Source organism: Scomber scombrus, unplaced genomic scaffold, assembly GCF_963691925.1.
Source record: "Scomber scombrus unplaced genomic scaffold, fScoSco1.1 SCAFFOLD_33, whole genome shotgun sequence".
NCBI lineage: Eukaryota > Metazoa > Chordata > Actinopteri > Scombriformes > Scombridae > Scomber > Scomber scombrus.
Genome location: NW_026910112.1, coordinates 103,279 through 110,000, shown reverse-complemented (window position 1 = coordinate 110,000; position 6,722 = coordinate 103,279).

Sequence of the window (6,722 nt, the reverse complement as noted above, 5' to 3'; positions counted from 1 at the left end):
CCCCCTACCTCAAAGCGTTTATGAGTTATTCCAAGAAAGGGTATCAATTAACATCACCTAAGTGACCTTTGGCCTTTAGGAATGTCGCCCAGGTCTGAAACTCGGCATAGCGGTAGCCCCTGGCGTCCTGATGCACGTACGTGAATTTCAGCCCCCTACCTCAATGCGTTGATGAATTATTAGGGGTGAGATATCATTTTGGGGCACTTTAGGTGGAGGGATCAATCAAGCGACCTTTGGCCTTTAGGAATGTCGCCCGGGTCTGAAACTCGGCACAGCGGTCGCCCCGGGCGTCCCGATGCACGTATGTGAATTTCAGCCCCCTACCTCAAAGCGTTTATGAATTATTAGGGGTGAGGCCTCAGAGAATCCCAAAATGATTCAAATTCATTTTGGGGCCCTTTTTAAAAAACGTGTCTTTTTGGCTGCCGCGGGGCGACCTTTCACCCCAGGGGCCCCAGATTCGGAACAGGGGATCCCCTGGAGCCACTAAACAATAATCCGGAACAAAAAACCCCCAATGTCCTGTAGAATTTTTTTTTCTCCGTTTCAATTCCTCAAGACAGGGGCCTGTCAGACTTATGCCCTCTTACACCCTTGGACCTGAGTGAATGATTTGGAGGAAATATTTTTCTACAAGTCGCAGGAGTCTGAATTTTTCATATGTTATTCCGGGGCCCGAGACGAGCGGATAGACACCGGTTCGGTCCCCGTCGGACCGGTACTTTTCGATTGGCGGGGCCGTGAAAGGTCGCCTTTTCCTGAATCTTTGTGGTCGCCGTTGCCACAAAAATGGACCGAACCACATGAAACTTGTCGTGCTGTTCTTACATGAGACCTACATCATCCTCCCAAAGTCCCAACGCTGTAGACCTTCTAGAAAGCTAACTAGCTCCGCGGTGGTCGTATCGCAACGCGGCAAAGACATCCTAGCAGAAGGCTCTGTGGCGCACGACATAGTCAAATATCAGGCAGAAATTCCATTAAAAAGCTTGGCTGAACTTGCTTGATCTGTTGGAACCTTGTCCATTTTGGGGTACTTTCTACCTACAGGAAGTGGCCCAATATTACCTGGCAGCAGTCTGCCGACCTTTGACACCTGGGGGAGCGTGTCACGGGTACGAAACTCAACACCATCGATATACCTCGGGGCCTTATTGTCATACTCGAATTTGAGACGCCTGGCCCAAAGCGTTTATGAGTTATTCCAAAAAAGGGTATCAATTAACATCACTTAAGTGACCTTTGGCCTTTAGGAATGTCGCTCGGGTCTGTGACTTGGCATAGCGGTCGCACGTGGCGCCCTGATGCCAGTATGTGAATTTCAGGCCCCTACCTCAAAGCGTTTATGAGTTATGCCATAAAAGGGTATCAATTAACATCAATCAAGCGACCTTTGGCCTTTAGGAATGTAGCTCGTGTCTGAAACTCTGCAACCTGGTCGCCCGTGGCGTCCTGATGCGCGTATGCGAATTTCAGCCCCTTACCTCAAAGCGTGGATGAGTTATTAGAGGTAAAGCCTCAGAAAAAAGCCATCAATTAAATCCCATCCCCCGCTGGCATATAAAGAGCGGCAAAGCAAAGAGAAATATCTCTAACAGTCCTTTCCCTCACACAGACACCTGGGTTCCATATGGGTCACTCAAAATGCCCCATGTGGAACCTGGGTTCCATATGGGTCACTCAAAATGCCCCATGTGGAACCTGGGTTCCATATGGGTCACAAAGAAATGCCCCATGTGGAACCTGGGTTCCATATGGGTCACTCAAAATGCCCCATGTGGAACCTGGGTTCCATATGGGTCACTCAAAATGCCCCATGTGGAACCTGGGTTCCATATGGGTCACAAAGAAATGCCCCATGTGGAACCTGGGTTCCATATGGGTCACAAAGAAATGCCCCATGTGGAACCTGGGTTCCATATGGGTCACAAAGAAATGCCCCATGTGGAACCTGGGTTCCATATGGGTCACAAAGAAATGCCCCATGTGGAACCTGGGTTCCATATGGGTCACAAAGAAATGCCCCATGTGGAACCTGGGTTCCATATGGGTCACAAAGAAATGCCCCATGTGGAACCTGGGTTCCATATGGGTCACAAAGAAATGCCCCATGTGGAACCTGGGTTCCATATGGGTCACTCAAAATGCCCCATGTGGAACCTGGGTTCCATGTGGGTCACTCAAAATGCCCCATGTGGAACCTGGGTTCCATGTGGGTCACTCAAAATGCCCCATGTGGAACCTGGGTTCCATGTGGGTCACTCAAAGTGCCCCATGTGGAACCTGGGTTCCATATGTACCGGACTTATACTTTTTCTGGAAAGTGCCCCAAATAGAATCAAAATTGCCCCATTCTGAAAGTGGATGGGGGGGCCCCTTAGGCGCCCTCCGGGCAACAGGGGCGCTTCCCAGAGAAAGTGCCCCAAATTGCAAAGAAAATGCCCCATTCTGAAAGTGGATGGGGGGGCCCCTTAGGCGCCCTCCGGTCAACAGGGGCGCTTCCAAGAGAAAGTGCCCCAAATTGCCAAAAAAGTGTCACGTATGGTTCCTTTTGGGTCACTCAAAATGCCCCATGTGGAACCTGGGTTCCATATGGGTCACTCAAAATGCCCCATGTGGAACCTGGGTTCCATATGGGTCACTCAAAATGCCCCATGTGGAACCTGGGTTCCATATGGGTCACTCAAAATGCCCCATGTGGAACCTGGGTTCCATATGGGTCACAAAGAAATGCCCCATGTGGAACCTGGGTTCCATATGGGTCACAAAGAAATGCCCCATGTGGAACCTGGGTTCCATATGGGTCACAAAGAAATGCCCCATGTGGAACCTGGGTTCCATATGGGTCACAAAGAAATGCCCCATGTGGAACCTGGGTTCCATATGGGTCACAAAGAAATGCCCCATGTGGAACCTGGGTTCCATATGGGTCACAAAGAAATGCCCCATGTGGAACCTGGGTTCCATATGGGTCACAAAGAAATGCCCCATGTGGAACCTGGGTTCCATATGGGTCACAAAGAAATGCCCCATGTGGAACCTGGGTTCCATATGTACCGGACTTATACTTTTTCTGGAAAGTGCCCCAAATAGAATCAAAATTGCCCAATTCTGAAAGTGGATGGGGGGGCCCCTTAGGCGCCCTCCGGGCAACAGGGGCGCTTCCCAGAGAAAGTGCCCCAAATTGCAAAGAAAATGCCCCATTCTGAAAGTGGATGGGGGGGCCCCTTAGGCGCCCTCCGGTCAACAGGGGCGCTTCCAAGAGAAAGTGCCCCAAATTGCCAAAAAAGTGTCACGTATGGTTCCTTATGGGTCACTCAAAATGCCCCATGTGGAACCTGGGTTCCATATGGGTCACTCAAAATGCCCCATGTGGAACCTGGGTTCCATATGGGTCACTCAAAATGCCCCATGTGGAACCTGGGTTCCATATGGGTCACTCAAAATGCCCCATGTGGAACCTGGGTTCCATATGGGTCACAAAGAAATGCCCCATGTGGAACCTGGGTTCCACATGGGGCATTTCTTTGTGACCCATGTGGAACCTGGGTTCCATATGGGTCACAAAGAAATGCCCCATGTGGAACCTGGGTTCCATATGGGTCACAAAGAAATGCCCCATGTGGAACCTGGGTTCCATATGGGTCACAAAGAAATGCCCCATGTGGAACCTGGGTTCCATATGGGTCACAAAGAAATGCCCCATGTGGAACCTGGGTTCCATATGGGTCACAAAGAAATGCCCCATGTGGAACCTGGGTTCCATATGGGTCACAAAGAAATGCCCCATGTGGAACCTGGCTTCCATATGGGTCACAAAGAAATGCCCCATGTGGAACCTGGGTTCCATATGGGTCACAAAGAAATGCCCCATGTGGAACCTGGGTTCCATATGGGTCACAAAGAAATGCCCCATGTGGAACCTGGGTTCCATATGGGTCACAAATAAATGCCCCATGTGGAACCTGGGTTCCATATGGGTCACAAAGAAATGCCCCATGTGGAACCTGGGTTCCATATGGGTCACAAAGAAATGCCCCATGTGGAACCTGGGTTCCATATGCCCCATGTGGAAACTGGGTTCCATATGGGTCACTCAAAATGCCCCATGTGGAACCTGGGTTACATATGGGTCACTCAAAATGCCCCATGTGGAACCTGGGTTACATATGGGTCACTCAAAATCCATATGGGTCACTCAAAATGCCCCATGTGGAACCTGGGTTCCATATGGGTCACTCAAAATGCCCCATGTGGAACCTGGGTTCCATATGGGTAACTCAAAATGCCCCATGTGGAACATGGGTTCCATATGCCCCATGTGGAACCTGGGTTCCATATGGGTCACTCAAAATGCCCCATGTGGAACCTGGGTTACATATGGGTCACTCAAAATCCATATGGGTCACTCAAAATGCCCCATGTGGAACCTGGGTTCCATATGGGTCACTCAAAGTGAAAATTATTCTAAGTGTTTGAGCTCCAGGCTTGGGGGGGGGTTCAAACCCTCTGGCCATGCCCGTTTCGAGGCTCCCTCCGCGGACTAAGTTGAGCCAGCAGTCCGCCTGGAAGAAGAGGGGAAAAAATCTGAAAATTCTTCTAAGTGTTTGACCTCCAGGCTTGGGGGGGTTCAAACCCTCTGGCCATGCCCGTTTTGAGGCTCCCTCCGCGGACTAAGTTGAGCCAGCAGTCCGCCTGGAAGAAGAGGGAAAAAAATCTGAAAATTATTCTAAGTGTTTGAGCTCCAGGCTTGGGGGGGGGGTTCAAACCCTCTGGCCATGCCCGTTTCGAGGCTCCCTCCGCGGACTAAGTTGAGCCAGCAGTCCGCCTGGAAGAAGAGGGGAAAAAATCTGAAAATTCTTCTAAGTGTTTGACCTCCAGGCTTGGGGGGGTTCAAACCCTCTGGCCATGCCCGTTTTGAGGCTCCCTCCGCGGACTAAGTTGAGCCAGCAGTCCGCCTGGAAGAAGAGGGAAAAAAATCTGAAAATTATTCTAAGTGTTTGAGCTCCAGGCTTGGGGGGGGTTCAAACCCTCTGGCCATGCCCGTTTTGAGGCTCCCTCGGCGGACTAAGTTGAGCCAGCAGTCCGCCTGGAAGAAGGGGGAAAAAAATCTGAAAATTATTCTAAGTGTTTGAGCTCCAGGCTTGGGGGGGGGTTCAAACCCTCTGGCCATGCCCGTTTTGAGGCTCCCTCGGCGGACTAAGTTGAGCCAGCAGTCCGCCTGGAAGAAGAGGGAAAAAAATCTGAAAATTATTTTAAGTGTTTGAGCTCCAGGCTTGGGGGGGTTCAAACCCTCTGGCCATGCCCGTTTTGAGGCTCCCTCGGCGGACTAAGTTGAGCCAGCAGTCCGCCTGGAAGAAGGGGGAAAAAAATCTGAAAATTATTCTAAGTGTTTGAGCTCCAGGCTTGGGGGGGGGTTCAAACCCTCTGGCCATGCCCGTTTTGAGGCTCCCTCGGCGGACTAAGTTGAGCCAGCAGTCCGCCTGGAAGAAGAGGGAAAAAAATCCGAAAATTATTCTAAGTGTTTGAGCTCCAGGCTTGGGGGGGGTTCAAACCCTCTGGCCATGCCCGTTTTGAGGCTCCCTCGGCGGACTAAGATGAGCCAGCAGTCCGCCTGGAAGAAGAGGGAAAAAAATCTGAAAATTATTCTAAGTGTTTGAGCTCCAGGCTTGGGGGGGTTCAAACCCTCTGGCCATGCCCGTTTTGAGGCTCCCTCCGCGGACTAAGTTGAGCCAGCAGTCCGCCTGGAAGAAGAGGGAAAAAAATCTGAAAATTATTCTAAGTGTTTGAGCTCCAGGCTTGGGGGGGGGGGTTCAAACCCTCTGGCCATGCCCGTTTTGAGGCTCCCTCCGCGGACTAAGTTGAGCCAGCAGTCCGCCTGGAAGAAGAGGGAAAAAAATCTGAAAATTCTTCAAAGTGTTTGACCTCCAGGCTTGGGGGGGTTCAGACCCTCTGGCCATGCCCGTTTTGAGGCTCCCTCCGCGGACTAAGTTGAGCCAGCAGTCCGCCTGGAAGAAGGGGGAAAAAAAATCTGAAAATTATTCTAAGTGTTTGAGCTCCAGGCTTGGGGGGGTTCAAACCCTCTGGCCATGCCCGTTTTGAGGCTCCCTCCGCGGACTAAGTCGAGCCAGCAGTCCGCCTGGAAGAAGAGAATGAAAATTCTTCTAAGTGTTTGAGCTCCAGGCTCTGGGGGTGCCAAGCCGCCCAGCCATGGCCGTTTCGAGGCTCCCTCGGCGGACTGAGTCGAGCCACCAGTCGCGTTACAGTCCAGTACATATGGAAGAATTCTTTTCCACTTCTTCCAGGAGGACCGCTGGCTCAACTTGGCCCACGGAGGGAGCCTCGAAACGGGCATGGCCAGAGGGTACGAACCCCCCCCAAGCCTGGAGGTCAAACACTTAGAAGAATTTTCATTCTCTTCTTCCAGGCGGACTGCTGGCTCAACTTAGTCCGCGGAGGGAGCTTCTAAACGGGCATGGCCAGAGGGTTTGAACCCCCCCCAAGCATGGAGGTCAAACACTTTCAATTTTTTTTTCTTCCTCCAGGCGGACCGCTGGCTCAACTTGGCCCACGGAGGGGGCCTCGAAACGGGCATGGCCAGAGGGTTTGAACCCCCCCCCCCCAAGCCTGGAGGTCAAACACTTAGAAGAATTTTCATTCTCTTCTTCCAGGCGGACTGCTGGCTCAACTTAGTCCGCGGAGGGAGCTTCTAAACGGGC